The sequence below is a fragment of the Bactrocera neohumeralis genome, chromosome 5, assembly GCF_024586455.1.
Source record: "Bactrocera neohumeralis isolate Rockhampton chromosome 5, APGP_CSIRO_Bneo_wtdbg2-racon-allhic-juicebox.fasta_v2, whole genome shotgun sequence".
In the NCBI taxonomy this organism is placed as follows: domain Eukaryota; kingdom Metazoa; phylum Arthropoda; class Insecta; order Diptera; family Tephritidae; genus Bactrocera; species Bactrocera neohumeralis.
In genome coordinates this window covers 31,833,516-31,850,388 of record NC_065922.1, presented here as the reverse complement: position 1 = coordinate 31,850,388, position 16,873 = coordinate 31,833,516, and the positions used below count along the sequence as shown (strand labels likewise).

Here is a 16,873-nt window from a genome sequence, read left to right as displayed (position 1 = left end):
GTGGCAACTGGCAGCAGGTAGCCAGGCAGCCGGCAGCCAACAGTAGCTGCAACAACAATCGCTATAATTTAAGCGCTGCGCCAAAGAGCCAAAAAAGAAATAAAAATAAATAATGAAGCGAAAAACAAACAAATCAACCAAATTAACCGCAAACAATTTTTTGGGCCAACCGGCCGCCAGCCGACAGCAACCTGCGCACGCCCGCCGCCTGCCCTTCAAACCGCTCATCGCACGCTTGGCCGGCTGCTGGTGGTCAGTGGCTGCTTAAAATTTATTGCAACATATTTTAGCGCTGCGAAAATAACAACAGCAACAACGCTTAGTTGCTGGCAACTCGCTATTGTTAAAGTAAATACTCGGCAAATTTGTTTGCTTTTGTTTGCACTGCAACGAGCCGCACGTACAACATTATGTAGACATGTTTGTTGCAAGTTAACAAGAGCCATGCGCTAATTTGCGGTTGCCGAATGGCTCACATGCAAATCAAGCGCGTCTGCTGCGCTTAAATCAACTACAGCTTAGCTTTGAAATAAATAAACAGAAATTCAACGCCGCCGCCCTTTCGCTTTGGATTGCAGCAAATTATAGAGATTTTCACTTTTGTGCGGAAAAGGATACGCTGTGCGGCTGCGTGGCGTTAAGAGCGATGAGTTTGTGCCGCAAAACTGGCACATTCTAATCTGATGCGTAGCTTAGCCCCATCATTAGTGGTTCGCAGCAATTTTAGTTGCCTTTTTTTTGGTTTTATGGTTTATGCGCTCGCACCGGTTGGTTGTTGACCCTTCTGGGCTGCCAAGCGCCTGACGCATTTGAATACAATAAATGTAAGCGCTACTACCTAACACTAGCACTAAATTAGCTTCATGCCAAATTAGCGCGCAAACGGATGCTGCGTAAGTCTGCAACGGCTCTAAGAAGCGTTATCCTGTCGCTAATCATTGTGGCTTTGCTAGTCGCTTTATGGCTGTAAAGTGGCCAATTTGCTGCGTGTTGATTTGTTGTTGGTTTTATATTAAGATTTCAACTGCCAAAAGTGACAATGAAATTAAGGGCAAGTGTTGATAGACTGTGCGCTGAAAGTTTGTTGCAGACGTAACGAAAGACTTAAGAAACGAACTTCTTTGTAGTTTATTATAAAGTGTTGTTTGTTTGCGTTGTTGTTGCAAGTTTCAAAACTAATTGCAGAAAATTGAATAAATCGCTGAAGTAAAGATTCACATAATTATTTTAATTAATTTTTTCTTATGATTTTTGTAACCACATTTTTTTTTGTGGATTCAAACTAGAAGAGCCTGGCTTTCTTGGTATTTTGAAAAGAAAAAAGCTTGAAAATTGTTTTTAAAATTGTGCGAACAAAAGCTTAAAAGGAAATTAAAAGAGTATTATTTTGATTTATGATAAAGTGGTCCTATTTCAACTATTTGTTCAGCGTCGAACATAATCCATGCCGAATTTCGTGAAGATATCTTGCCAAACAAAAAAATGTTATATGCAAATATTTAATTTGGATCGGTCACATTAAATGTCAACTATAGTCTGATATCAAAGGCTTTGAAAAATAAGCAGTTCCCTGAATAGCAAAATACGATCGCATAATTTGAGACTGATATATCAAAAACTGAGAGACTATTCTGAGTGTATACCGATGTATATATATATATGTATTTTATAGGATAACCGAGAAAAACATGATAAAACATGCATTAGCAATAATTTTTAAGTGATTGCTGAAGACTAATGGCAGCGTCTGTTCACTTGAGATGCGGCTGCAAGCGGGCGTCAATCTTGACGCAAGCGGTTCGTTATAGGTAAATCTGTTCAAAACTCTATACTACTCACCTAGCGAGGTTATACTACGAGGTTATGCTACGTTTGGCACTCGCCAAGTTGAAATTACCCGAAATGAAAAATTGACAACAACGTCGGATGAAAGACTACACTTTTGATGCCGACCACTGCAAACTTATTAAGGAATACGTTTTAAACGCATACATCCGAATGCCCGATATTTTCTATGAAAAGATCCTGCGATTCACAGAAGTTATCTTTTATCTCTAGGACCCAAAGAGATGATCTAGTGGCTGATGTCCGGAGCAAATTGAATTTATGAGGGGAACACTTCTGAAACCTGCGGAACGGCAGTGAAGGTGCAACATCAGGAGATGGCGAACCCGATTCCCCAAGTGATGTCGATGAAATATAATGGCAATCACCCGCCTGAAGAACAACAAGAATGGCAAGGGCCGAACTATTCAAATATTGCGGCGAAGAACTGGCAAGGTGCAGGCATCAGCTGCTTTGCAGGATATGGTCCGGGAACCAATAATCAATAACCGTGGGATAGACTCCTTCATATCGAATATAAGGACCTATTGAGCGTAGTGTGTGAAAGATTAAAGCTCATCGTCAACAAACTGATTCTACATTATCAATGTGACTTTAGACCAGGAAAATCTACTATTGATCAGATATTAATCCTGCGCTAAATCTTGGAAAATACTCTTGAAAAGAAGTTCGACACATACAATTTTAAAGGCGCATTCAACGGCACGAAAAAAAATCTGAATTTAGACAACATCAAAAGCTTCCTCTAGGTCAGGAGGAACCCCTCCGAGCAGTTCTAGATCCAACTCGGAAATTCCTATAACATTCTCGTCTTGCTATATAGTGCGAAGACAAGAACAATAACGTCATCTTATGAGTCGGCTCAGGAGTGTTCGAAGGACTAGGTCATGTCGTCCGAATGGATGAAAACACTCCAGCTCTAAGAGCATTCGACGCAGTACCCGTCGAGGAAAGCAGCGGAAAAGCAAGATTTCTACTCCGTTGGAAAGACCAAGTGGAGAAGGACCAGTCGATTAAATAGTTTATGATATTCGAAAAAATTTCCTTAATGTCGGCGTGTCATAACAGTTGCATCATTTTCAAATAGTCCACATGCTTCTAATAAATGCCATCTCTTTCATAAATTTGACATCTCTGACAATAATTTGTATGTGGTTAATGAACCTTTGTTAGGTTGTGTGTAAAGGAAGACGAGATTATCGCACTTAAGCCAACATTAGACCGAGTTTGTTCTAAAGTAACCTCATATAAAAACCTGAGCTTTTTCACCCTAGGTGTCCAACATATTTTAAATTGAAAGATTGGCAGCCGTGGAAGACGCTATCAAATCTAGTAGTAACATATATAATCTTTATAAAGTCGTTGTGCATGATTTTAACAAGACAAAGCAACCTATGTGTTTTTGAAAAATGTGGCTTAGTAGGTGTGGTAATTATCGCAAGCAAAAGTACGGTCTAGACATTTTATTTTGGACTTTTTCGAAAGCAAAATGGGTTGGTAAGCAACGGCCATCTTTGAACCTTTGAGATCATACCTGTCAAGGGTGAGCTGACAGAGAAAATGGAGATATATAACAGGTTATTTTTTATACATAAGCTGCAGTAAATCTCATCCTAGTGAGAGTTAACTGTTAAGGTAAGAAAACCACAATCAGGCAAGCCTCAAACTATTCCGCTAATTAAGCAATTCATTTCAAACCAGCAGTGGTCCTAATAATCTTTGATGTCTTGGCATGATCCGAGTCCTAAAAGTCTTTTATTGACCCACAAGTTATTATACTGATGCATTAGACTACTACAACAATGGTGACACCACTAAAAAATCCGAGAGATCGTTAAAGATATGACTCATGCTGGACGACCCTCGACCTCTTCAACTGATAAAAATCATTTAAAAATGAAAGATACGGTGCTTAAAAATCGTCAGGCAAGTGTTAGAGAGATGATAAGAGAGTTCGATAACAATGGTAGCACCACTATGCAATTGTTAAATAAATTGCACGTAGCTTAATGGGGGAGTCTTTAGATGAAGCAAGTATTCAAATCAATATTCATACACATGACAACTTTGTTTAAAAAATAATGTCACTGACTAATGCTTTTTTCATTGGTCGTTTAGAACAGTGATAATAATGGTAGAAGAACTTTTCAGCACTGGGACCTCATGAACCGAATTTTCTTCTGCGACTTCCAACAAAATCTATCAATGTTGGGTTTCAGTGAATGAAAAGTGGGAGGAGATCGAGGTGGAATCCAGGTGGAATCGCGGTCAGCAGGCGCAAACGCTGTTCAAACTAAGATTGACGGCCAGGAGGGTTTTTCTATGTCTTTGGTGGAAACATCTACTATAAGCACTTCCTCTATGACCAAACTCCAAACTTTATATTCGGAACGTTGCTTTCAATAATTGGAACGTCTAAAGAAAACGGTCGCCAGTTTTGGTTTATAGAAGAGGAATTGTATCTCATCAGGACAGCAGCAGGTTACGCTCATCGATAGGGACTCGCTCGAGGCTCTGACAGCTTGGCTGGGAACTGTTAATGCATTCACCCTATAGTCCGAAACTGACACCAAGTGATTACTACTTGTTGCTGTCAAAGGCAAATGATTACGCAGATGCAAATTTAGACTCAATAGAAGCTTGGGAGGATCGGCAGTGCCAGTTTTTTGCCAACAGGAACAAATATTTCTATGCCAGTGAGATTATGAAATTATTTTCAAAATGGCAACAAGTTATCGAATAAAACGGTGCATTTTTAACTGAATTTAACAATTCTAACTAATTTAAATAAAACCCTCAATTTAATCCAAATCAACGGATATTTTACTAAACCTTCCACGTTGCCTTGACCTTGTAATACGGCATTAATTATTACAGTTTACTTTACACACTCATATATTATAATCTGCAAGCAATTTTATCTTTAATAACTAAACACACGCGCTTAAGACAGCCATGTAAACGGCTTCAATAAGCTGTCAGCGACTGCGGCGAAACAGTATGGCATCACATTTATGGCAAAAAGTACGGCAACACATGCACGAATGCATATCATCGCAGCGCTTTGTAATTGCGAGTTATTGTTAATGTGTTCATTCGGCGCGTTGCAGTCGCCCACTGCGTGCGTCGTCAAATATTTTACTCGCCACAAGGCGAGCGCCAAATTACCACTTCACTTAAGTGAAATATGTGCAGCAACTACTTATAACGGTCAATAAAATAAAGCCACTAGCGCTATTCCAAAGGCAGCGGGTGTTCGCAGTGCGTAGTGGCCAAGTGGCGGCACGAAGTTCGAAAGTATCGAAATTGAGTTGTAAGTAGGAGTAGCGAAGTTTATGGCATGTTGCAGCAAGTGCTGTTGCAATAGTAGTGGTAGTAGCTAGTAGCGGCTGTTGCTTGTAGTATGTGCTAATTAAGTGCGTTTTAGAAGTTGGCGCAAATAGCTTTAAACAGCTGGACGGCGCGCGTTGCAAGCGCTGAGCGAGTACGTGAGCCACAATCGTTATTCAATAATTTAGCTTTAAGTGATTTCTGTGCCAAGCCAATGGTCGCCATAAGTTATATTCTGCCACATACATGTGGATAATTACAAATACTTGTGTAAAAGGAGCGCTGTTATGGAGCAGAGTATCGAAGAATAACCGAATGAGTCCTTCCGCCATCGCGTGCAACAATTAGAGTTGAGTCCATCCACTTTATGGCAGATTTGCGAAAGGATCTTGGTTTGCGCTTACAAAATCCAACTTCTGCACATATTCACTTGTTTAAAAAATCACCATTTATGTAACCCTTCACCTTAACGCCTAGACTAGCTCAATCTCTTTTAGCATATTTTGAGAAGCTTAAAAATTAGTATATTGACATGAATATGCACCCGTAATTAGTAAGCAATCTGATATTACACCCCAAATAATGTTTATAAACTTTTTTTTTCAGTATATGTTACTTCGTGAGGAAAAAGACAAAGTTAGTTCACAGAGAAACACAAATTTACATATTTTCATCTAAAATGCAAAACAACGTATCAACAAAAAAAAATTAAAATCGTTGTCTTATATAATAACCAATATATAACTCAAATTTTCTTTCAATAAGAGTGTATGATAACCAATATATAACCGTTTTATAACCACTTTATAACCAAAACTCAAATTTTGTTTTAATGTGAGTGGGTCGTCTTTCGCCTGTAAGCTTATTAAAAATGATGTTATGTTATTTGGCATGATAAGTGCCTATATCAAAAGCTCTATCGTCCCACAGAAAGGAGTCCCGCTTGGCCCCGATATCTTTGTGCCAACATTTTTTCCAATCCTCGAAACAGTTTTTAAAGTCAGTCTTCGGATTAGCCTTCAATCCGCTTAGCGATAAACGTTCTATGTCTTCAAATGGCTCAATACAGACCCACAGAGCGGTTTGAGGTTGCTGAATAAGAGGAGCTAAATCAGGCGTTTACGTTGATTGCGGCACGATATTGAATGAAAGTTTGGCGATAAACTCACGAAGAATCAATGCAGTATGCGATCAACCAAGAGTTGTCATCCCATAATTTTGGTCTCGTTTTTCAAATATCTTCGCGTAAAGGACGAACAACACTTAATCCTTTTTGATAGTTTGGTCGATCGGAAAGAATTCGGAGTGCGCCACACCTCGCTAATTGAAGAAAACTGCCAACATTGCCTTGATTTTTGACCACGATATTCGGCCGATTAATCATCTGGTAGGCCACATACCTGTAGTCCAGTTTTGGTAGATGGAGTTCAGTTACTAGGTTCACAAAGAGTAGTCATCCTTTACGATGCCTGTGCTTGACGCGAGTTTCAACCTGAATATCTCCTTAAGTGTATCATAACTATAGTGTAAACTTGACAATGCGAGACAAATACCACGGATTTGCTGAATTAATTTTTGTTGAGAACATAAATGATCAAAAGATTAATCGTTTGAATTATAAAACATAAAATGTTTGAAAGTTTTTTGACTAACACTTCTGATAGTATTGAGATTTGGCATGAATTTGTTCATGATGTGTAACGGTACTGACATTATAAAACAGACACAAGTATTAAATTATCGACTGCTGAAGTATCGGTCTACATATCTTAGACTTTTATTTCAAACTCGCCATATTATAACTCCAACAGGAAAAGAAGGGCATCCCTTACAGGAGGTAAGTAAAAATAAAAATAATAAAAATAAAATTGAGAGCACAATCAGCACTCCCCAGCAACTAAGCATTATAAAGCCGCTGCGGGTTTCCGGAATATTATCAGCACTAATACTTGATTGGTGGAAAAGCTCTACTGGTGGCTCAGTGGAAGTTGACGGCGCTGCATACGTAGTTGGAAACTGCGAATTCATTGCAGTAACTGTATTCTCGCTCACGTTATTACCTTAGTACGAGTTTTGAACATAACTAAAAGCAGTTGGCAAAATTGGAGCGCGATTTGACGGCAAGAATGAACGTGGAGATTTTGAGCTTTGGCGGATGAAAGCGTTAAACGATTAGATACTGTCATTATTTCAATAGAATTTAATTGTTTTAGTGCTTTATATGTACGTGGTGAGTAATGGTGACTTACATTTTTAGATATTTAAAGTTACTAAGTACGTAGAATTTTTATTTAAACACTAAAAATTTATAAAAAAATATAACTAGTTGAAATAATCTAGTATTCTTTGATGATTTATAAATTTAATTTAAATTATTTTTAATTTTAAAACTAAACTTTTAAAATATTTCCGAATAAATATTATTTTCAGATTTTTTTCGAAGGCTTTGTACTTGCTTGCTAAGCCTTTAGTCAAGTAATATATGCTCTCAGTTTACGCTGAAATCGTTTATCTTGCCATTCATAAAACTTTATGGCTTCAACTCATTACATGCTTGTAATTGTTAAAATTTATAAGACTCATAAATAACTTAAACGACTCTTTAAGTGAGCTTTAAAAGGACTGCTGAAAACGCAAGCAATATTTGATGGCAATTTTTTTAGTGTTTCATAGATTTTTTGATTAATGCCGATATTTAAGCAATGATTTTACGGTAAGATTGGTTTTAATGCCTGATGAGCTTGCTGGGATAGTTACTTCAGTCTCAATAACTGTGGAATGGAAAAGGGTAGGAAATCCTTTGGCTTCTTGTTTGGTTTACTACTGAACCATTAAGCCTCAGATCAAATTACCAAGCGCTGGTCAACTGCCAGCTGCTGTGCAGTCGCAACGTCGAAATATAAATAAAACATTTAAGCCTATTTGTGATGGGTTCAGGGCATCATTGCTGACAACTGATATCCAGATACAATAGATTTTCGTCTGGCTTCACAAAGGACTATATAAAACAGTCTAAATATGATGTTGGGCTTTTTTGACTGATCCTCAATGTGGTGGGGATAGCATTTGGACCGCTTTGTGATACCAGGAGAATAGCTCCTAAGGTCTAGTAAAAAGAAAGCCGTTATTTTCTCTCAATAGGGGGCTTAAGTAATCTGTATCTCGCATTGTATAAGGCCGATTCGGTTGCGTTAAATGGCGCTAACAACGGATGATACTTAATAATACCAAAAAAACTACTTATGAACAAATAGGCAATATTTTCAGTTTTTCTCCTATAAAGGCGAAAACGGAAGCCAGGCAAGTGAAGTGCCTAATTTTTGACTCCTCGATTTGGTTCCGGCAGTTTTAATGTCAGAAATGCACCGTGCTCTGGAAAATAAACGGTTGAAACTATCGATAAAATAATGGACGCCATGTAAGTATTGCTCTCATTGTCCAGGAGCCTGCAGAAAAACGGTTCGGAGCCATTAAATAATGCTACATACAAAATGAAGATCGATCGCAAGAGTTAACGAAAAAGATCCTCATTTCTATATTTGAGAGTTGTTGTTGAATTAAAAAAAAAATCGAGCTTTTTATTAAGCGGATGGTTACTGCTCATGCAAAGTGTCAGAATTACAAAATCACGCTAAAGCCGCTCAAAAATCAAGGTTTATGCTCATCGAAGTTTTTCGATATTCGAGGTTTTGTGCATCATGAATTTGTTCTGGAGGGACAGATGGTCAATAAGGAGTTCTTTATTTAGGGACCTTATGGCAAAATATTGAATTTTCAAATCAATTTGAGAAATTGAGAGAGAATTTCCCTCGAAAACGGCCGTTGGAATTGTGGAAGAACTGATTCAATATTAAAAAAGGATTTGCTTGAAAACACGTATGTGAGAGATGCACCATCGCATCGAGTCTGCTAAATGATTGTGACCGAATTTAAAACCAAAAACGCAATGAAAATACCATCGATCAACCACTGTATTCACCAGATTTGGTGAAAAAGCCGATGAAATTATGGAAAAGGTTGACCAGAACCGTCACATAAGTATCCAGGACTTCGCTAAGGCAGCCAACATTCATCATCAAACGGCTTTGAACCATTTAAAATGGGCTGCCTACAAAAAGAAGCTCGATGTTTGGGTACCACATAAATTGTCTGTGAAAAATTTAATGGACCGAATTTTAATAACATCTGCGATTCTTTTCTGAAACGAAATCGAACCATTTCTCAAGCGAATGGTAACAGGAGATAAAGAGTGGATCAAATACGACAATAGTGTCCTGAAAAAGATCATGACGCCTCGAAAGGTTATGCTGAGTGTTTAGTGGGATTGAAAAGTAATCATCCATTATGTGCTGCTCCAGTCTGATTCTACATTATACTGTCAACTGCTGATATTGAAGCAAACAATCGAAAAAACGGGCAGACCTCTTCAACAAAAAGGGTTTCGTCTTCCATTAGGACAATGCTAGACCACACACATCTTTGATGGCTCGGAAAAAACTGGGAGTGCTTGGCTGGGAAGTTTTGATGCATCCACCATATAGCCTATAGCCCTGACCTTGTACCATTGGACTACCATTTGTTTTGGTCAATGCAGAACTCCCTTAATGGAGTTAAGTTGGCTTCAAGAGAAGCCAGTGAAAATGACTTACAACCGAAATGGTACATATTTGGTTCATTAAAGTTCATTATTAATATAAAAAAAAATAATTTGAAGTTTGATTAGAAATGCGAAAGACTTTTTCGACTACCCCAGGTATTACTATATATTATATAAGCTAACAAGCAAAGTAGAATTTTCACACCAAGAGGAATATTGCAGCACGCAACCAAAGCTTTGAGTCACACATATATATGTATATGTATGTACTATATAAATTATATGCCTACATAACATACTTAAACGTTAAGTAAATAACAAATAAATAAATTAACTGAAAGCGCACTTACGTAAATGTCTGTGACAGGCGCATTTAGGCGGCTTCTGTGGCTCCCGAAATGAAAGATGCGTCTTGCGTGCGTCGCGAACGATGGGAAATGTCGGGCAGTCAAACTTGAAATGTTACGACGGCAGTGAAAATTATAGCACTTGTTTTTGTTTTTATCGCCGCGGCAACGGTTAAAACCGTTTGCTGGACGCAATGTGGCAGTTCGCGAGCGAATTTTATGCTGATGCGTGATCTTACGCGGCACAAACAAACACATTTCGAGCGCGATTGACTATGCAAATTGAAATCACGCATTCTGTGTTGAAATCAATTAAGGATTTGATTAATTCTTGTCGGACATAGCGGGTTGTAAAGTGGATTTCCGTTTGCGATATAATATTATTGTTGCACGCGCCCGACCGAAAGACACTGCAATGAGAGAGGAGAGGAAATTCATTTATCAAGCGATATAATAAAAGCGTATATAAATACATAAGCACATACATATACTTATAAATATATATACATACGAGTACATATAGCATTAACAATGAGTGAAAAACAAGTTCGGCGGCGGCTGCTGCTACTGCAGCTGATATGTAAATTTCATTATATAATAAAGCAAATGAAATGGCTTTCAGCGGCAAAGTGCTGAAATTGCGATAGCCGTTGATGGCTGCGTGGCAAAGTGGCTAAAGTCGTGTCGACGCCTCACCTTAAGTGCGGTTGGCACTCAAAAGTCACTTTAAGGCCCTTTGGCGCTACACTTGCGCAAAAATGTGTGACACAATAAAAAGTGCATTAATTTAATTGAATCGTTTTAGAATCTCAAAACTGGAACTAGAACAATTTGCGTCTATTAATGGTGTGGTGCTAACTACTAGAATCTATTAAGTAAAAGTTCTATTGCAAAGTCGCCCATTCAGTTTGAATGCAAGATCCGGTTCAATAAAAAAATAACAAAAAAAAAAATAACAAAAAAAAATAGCAAAGAGTAGACAAATAGTTTAGAAAGGGCTAAATCAAGTTACAGTCAATTAGCATATACTCTAACACTTTGTACCGATAATTGGCGTGTGAAATACTTTCAAAAGACTGCATAAATTTTTTATCAAGCGGAATTTTCAACTGATTGCCGACAGCGCGCCAGTTCTTCCTTTTCGCTGTTTTGCGCCAGTTGGAGATTCTAAGTGTAGGTCTTTCTACATCTGATCTTTCAATCGGAGTGGAGGTCTTCCTCTGCTTCCTCCGGCGGGCACTGAGTGTTTTCTATCAATGTCGTCGTATATCTCGTACAGTTCATTGTTCCATCGACTGCGACTTTCGCCGTTGCCAATGCGTAAAGGACCATAAATCTTCCGCAGATTTTTTTTTCTCGAAACTTCGTAACCTTGGCACATCAGATGTTGTTGTTGCTGTTTTAGCGGCTATCTAGCCCCCGTTAGGATGGTAAGGATTAGTTAAGTTGTCGTCGACGTCATCCAATGGAAGGCCCAAGAAACGTGTTGTTTCGACGGGGTCGGACAAAGGAGAGGGGTGTCAGATGAGTGGGGTTGGTGGAGCATGCAAAGAGGTGGCCAGTGTCATGTGGAGAGTCATTACACGAAGGACATATATTGGATATGCCGGGGTCTATTCTGGCTAACTAGGACAACTCGATCTCTTCGTCTGCAATGGGTGGTGGTTTGACTCCGAGTACACCACTCACTAGAACGGAGTACTTGTCGGAAGTTTGTTGCATCAGAAGTCTGGTCGATGTATTGTCTGATGGTAAACCCCGTTAAGATCGGTAAGTCTTAGTTTAAGCTTGTCGTCACTGGAGCAACTCCGTATTCATATGACTCGTGCTGGCATTGAGTCCAACCCAGGACCGGAGGAATTTTTATACTGCGTTTGAGCCAAAGAGCTCCATCCAAACTTCACCTCGATCAGGTGTAATACATGCAATGGATGGAGCCATCTTAAGACCTACTCAGGCCTTAAGACACACAGAGAGTGGACCACAAGTTACGTGGTCCCATGCTATAGTAGATTAAAATCTATCTGTCCAGACCCTGACTTACAAAATATATAAATCCTGCAAGCAAAAAGTGTCCTGCTAGTAAAAAGTACTAACCACTTCTTTGCATGTCCCAGCAAGCTTATACCACTCCCATTTCCTGGACCTCTCGCTAAGTGACTTCGGTGATAATTACTTTAGCGCTTTCGATAAACAAGGTTCTCACAAATAAAACCACAATAATTTTACTTGGTAAGTTGAGAGAAAACGCCATATGGAACAGCTACTTTACTCTAATATAAAATCCATCTAGATTAATATGAGATTAAGATTAAAAAAATTTTGAAAAGTCCGTCCAAACTAAGATAATATTCTTGTAGCCTTTGAGCCGAGCTCATATTTAGCCTTAGAGAAATTAGTCTAAATTATGTAATGCAAATAGTCAAAGAAGCGATGTATACGCCAATAAAGAAGACGAAGAAATAAAGTCGTAAATGTTATGGCTAGATAAATTAGCGAACAAGAATCTCGTTATTATTATAGAACTTTTAAATAGTGTAAATACTCCGAGATTTAATGTTGGTGAAATCATAAAGAACTATAAAATCTGTCAGTCGTTTATTTGAGCTGGTAAGGTGATACACGGTCTTCGCAAAAACAATTTTTCTCAATAATATTTACCGTTCGGTTAATATTTTGAATTTATTAACAACATTCGTTCATACTTTTTGAAAGCGATTTCGGTGAGACCACAATAATTTTGTGGTTCCAGCAAGTTATTTTTTGAAAATAAGACGATATAATTTTTTCGACTCAACTAGATATATGAGGTAAAGTCATAGAAATAAGTGACGGTTCGTCCAGCGGTTCGCACGATCTTGGGGGGCCACTCCGCAGGCCCACTACGCGGGAAAATGCATAAAGTTTCTTTCAATACAATGGCTTATAGCGCCGTCTATTTGGAACAAGAGGTAGTCCACATCAACGTCCTCCAATTTGAACAAGTTATCACTTATGGCTCTATAGCTAAGTTCTCAATTGATTGTTGCATTATAGCCTGCTTCATTTTTGAAGAAATATGGACCAATGATACCCTCTGCCAATAGAGCATACCAAACATTTTTGACAATATAACGTCGTCTCAGGAATGGTTTGTGGATTATCTTCACTCCAAAAGTTATCGTTTATTTATTAGGCATACTGCAATCTAGTATCGTGCTGAATGGCTTATTCAAATACTTACACCACATATTAATTCACCATTTTTATGTCCAAATAATGAAGTCTTCAAATGAAGTTTTCCAATAAAGTAGCAATAAAACTCCCTCTTATGCCCTCTACTTGGTGGTCTATACGCCTTAACGCTTTATCTCATTGGTGAGTGCATGTGTGAGCGACCTCAGCTTATCAAAGCCAAATACATTTAATGTGGCATGCAAGCATAATCTACATTTGAGCAACAGCAACGGAATATATGCCGTACCACATATGTATGTTTATCATATCAAATACTGATATGTTTGAGGGTATGTAGGTCAAACGCTTCAAATGAAGTTGTTGTAGTAATGATAAAAGTGCGCAAGACAATATAACGCGCGGCATGCGATCTGGATGAAGTTAGGACACAAGTTGGACATTAGGCTGTGTTGCATATATACACTCGCACATGCGCATGTGTGTACATATTTGAAAAAGGTCACTCGTACGCGCTCTAGTTGCTGTCGTTCATGTTCTAATGCAATGAAATTGTCATTTACTAATCTGAAAATTGTCATGGCGCTGTGGCATATTCATTGATAAAATAACGAAAGGACTTTTTTAGTATTTACTTCACACACACAGCGAGCGAGATAAGCGCAGGATAGGCAGGAGCGCACAGGTAGGCCGGCAGAAAACCAATTGAAGACGAACTGTGTAGGTTTTGGCTTCAAATCATGAATGACCGCAAAGCGATAGACAAGCGCTAAGATAATCCTTTTTCTCACTTTCAACAATACATAGAAATAATTTTATTTTTGCGTGCCGAGCGTTCGCAGTAGACACAATTAAAAAGTTGACGCCACTTTTGCGTTCTTATCACTTTGGGCAAGCAAACACACACTCACAAATCTATCTTTGTAGATTCGTAATGTCACTTAGGTGAACGAATGACTTCATGGTTTAATTAAAAGGATATTCGTGTTATACTGATATCAAAGAGGGGCACTGCAGTTTAAGCGAATAAAGATGTAAATAAAAAGGATATATTGTCGATTGCAGGAAATTAATCTAAAATACTTTATGTATTACGATTATGTTGCATGCCACACCATTTTAAAGTGTTGATACCTGTGTAGCACGACAGATATTTACAGCACAGGTTTTTGAAATATTTAATGATTGTGTTAGAAAATGTATTTGTATGAATCTGTTAGCATTTGCTTCCTTTAAATAAAATTACTTTAGCAAAAAATATTTTCGAAAGTGTGTCGCATGGTATTTTTATTCAACCGATGAAAGGTTTCTATTGTAAAAAACTGAAGCGGCTTAATTTTTTATTCGAATATAGACAGCATCCGCTCTTTTCCTCCTGGTTAAAATTCGCGTTAGTGTATAGGTAAACACGGCCTTTTCGGAAAATACCACTTCATTACGATACTAAAATAGGACGATAATGTCTAAAGGATTCTTTATTATCTGCTGTGAGCAAATTTTATTTCTGAATTAGACTTCTATTTCTGATGTCATATCATGTTAGGCTATAGGCTTAGTGCGAACTGAGTTTCATTAAGATATCTGGATAGCTATTCGACATATGTGCATTAAATCAACATAACTAAGGGTCAATATAGTCTGCTTTGGGAAAAAATGGTAGTTGGAGATTTTTCAGTAATCAAAAACTTAAGTAATGCGAGTCACTTCTGTTAATGGTTATAGTGATTGAAAATCGTCATGTTGGCATAAAAGAGATAGAAGATACTCTTCTTTTATGGATCAACTCAGCATATTTTGATTAATGTTTTGGGTGTGAATCGTTTCATTGCTCGATTTGTACCAAAATACCACAATTTTTTGCAATAACGACGTCTAGATACGGCAAAATGGGTCCTTGGCAACGGAGATGAAGACCCTACATTCCCCAAACATATCATTATTTGTGACGAGACATGTTTTTATGAAAATGGTGTCTAAGCGGTCCAACTATCTATCGAATGGCGCTCCAAAAACCGAAACCGTAAAAACCAAAAGTCGCTGAAGTCACTCAAGGCAACTGAGGCAAGCGCAAAAGGAGCCAATTTTGAAGGTAGTGAAAAAAATTTGTGTTAAATTATTTAAAAATGTTGTTTTTCTTTTGGTCAATTCTGGTCAATTCTGGTCAAATTTGGTATACTATGCTAGTTTCACTATATAATGGGTAATCGAAAAAGTGTTTTCGTATATTGTCAATAGATGTCGTGACAGTCGTATATCTCCAGTGCTACCAATCACACTGTGTCATACCATATAGTGTTGGAAAGGTGAGATTTTAAGCTTTATTTAACCAAAAAAATTATTAAATTAAAATCGGGGAAGTTGAAAAAAAGGTACAGTTGTTCAAAAATGAGTGAAAATAATGAAGAAATTCGCTATATTTTGATTTTTTTTTTATAAAAGAGAGAATGCCACGCAAACCACCAATGAAATTTGTGAAGTTTACGGAGACGATGCTTTATCAGTTCGTGGCTCGCTCGCTTCCGTTCTGGAAATTTCGATGTGAAAGATGCACCCCGATCTGGTGGACCTATTTTTGAAAAAGCCGATGTAATTATGGAAAAAATTTACCAGGACCGTCACATAAGCAGCCATGACTTCGCTAAGGAACTTAACTTTAATCATCAAACAGTTTTGAACCATTTAAAAAAGGCTGGCTATAAAAAGAAGCTCGAAGTGTGGGTACCACATGAATTGTCTGTGAACAATTTAATGGACCAAATTAACATCTACGATTCTTTGCTGAAGCGAAACGAAATTAAATCGAACCATTTCTGAAGCGAATGGTAACAGCAGACGAAGAGTGGATCAAATACGACAGTAGTGTCATGAAAAAGATCATGGTCCAAGCGTGGTGAAGCTCAACAAATGGTCGCAAACCCAGGATTGACGCCTCGAAAGGTTATGCTGAGTGTTTGGTGGGAATGAAAAGGAATCATCCAGTATTTGCTGTTCCAACCTGTTCGAACGATTGATTCTACATTTTATTGACAACAACTGATGAGATTGAAGCGGGCAATCGAAAAAAACGTCCAGAACTGATCAACAGAAAGCGCTTCGTCTTCTATGAGGACAACGCTTGACCAGACACATCTTTGATGACTCGGCAAAAACTGGGAGAGCTCGGCTGGGAAGTTTCGAAGCATCCACCATATAGCCCTAACCTTGCACCATCGGACTACCATATTTTTTGGTCAATGCAGAACTCCCTTAATGGAGTAAAGTTTGTCTGAAAATGTGACCTGTGAAAATTACTTGTCACAGTTTTTCGCCGAGAAACCGGAAAAGTTTTACACAAGTCATTAGCGGAAAAATGGTAAAAACTGGTCGACCAAAATGATATAATACATATTTGGTTTAAATTTAAAAAAAATATATTGAAGTTTGATTAGAAATACGAAAAGACTTTTTCGACTACCCTATATATACATTATTAAACCAAATTTAATTTTATTAATAAGACAAATAATAATCCCTTTAAATACCAATTACATTCTGAAAAGCAGAGAAGAATACTTGATTCCATATCAATCCACCTGATTCC

At 38.0% G+C, this 16,873-nt stretch overlaps 1 long non-coding RNA gene across 1 annotated transcript in view; it reads right to left on the bottom strand.

Moving 5' to 3' along the window:
• The window catches only part of LOC126759580 (uncharacterized), a 497,180-nt gene that overhangs the window by 115,712 nt on the left and 364,595 nt on the right, over positions 1–16,873 (bottom strand). The window contains exon 7 of the long non-coding RNA XR_007667019.1: positions 10,123–10,529. This is a non-coding gene — a long non-coding RNA (uncharacterized LOC126759580). The remainder of the gene's footprint in view (positions 1–10,122; positions 10,530–16,873) is intronic.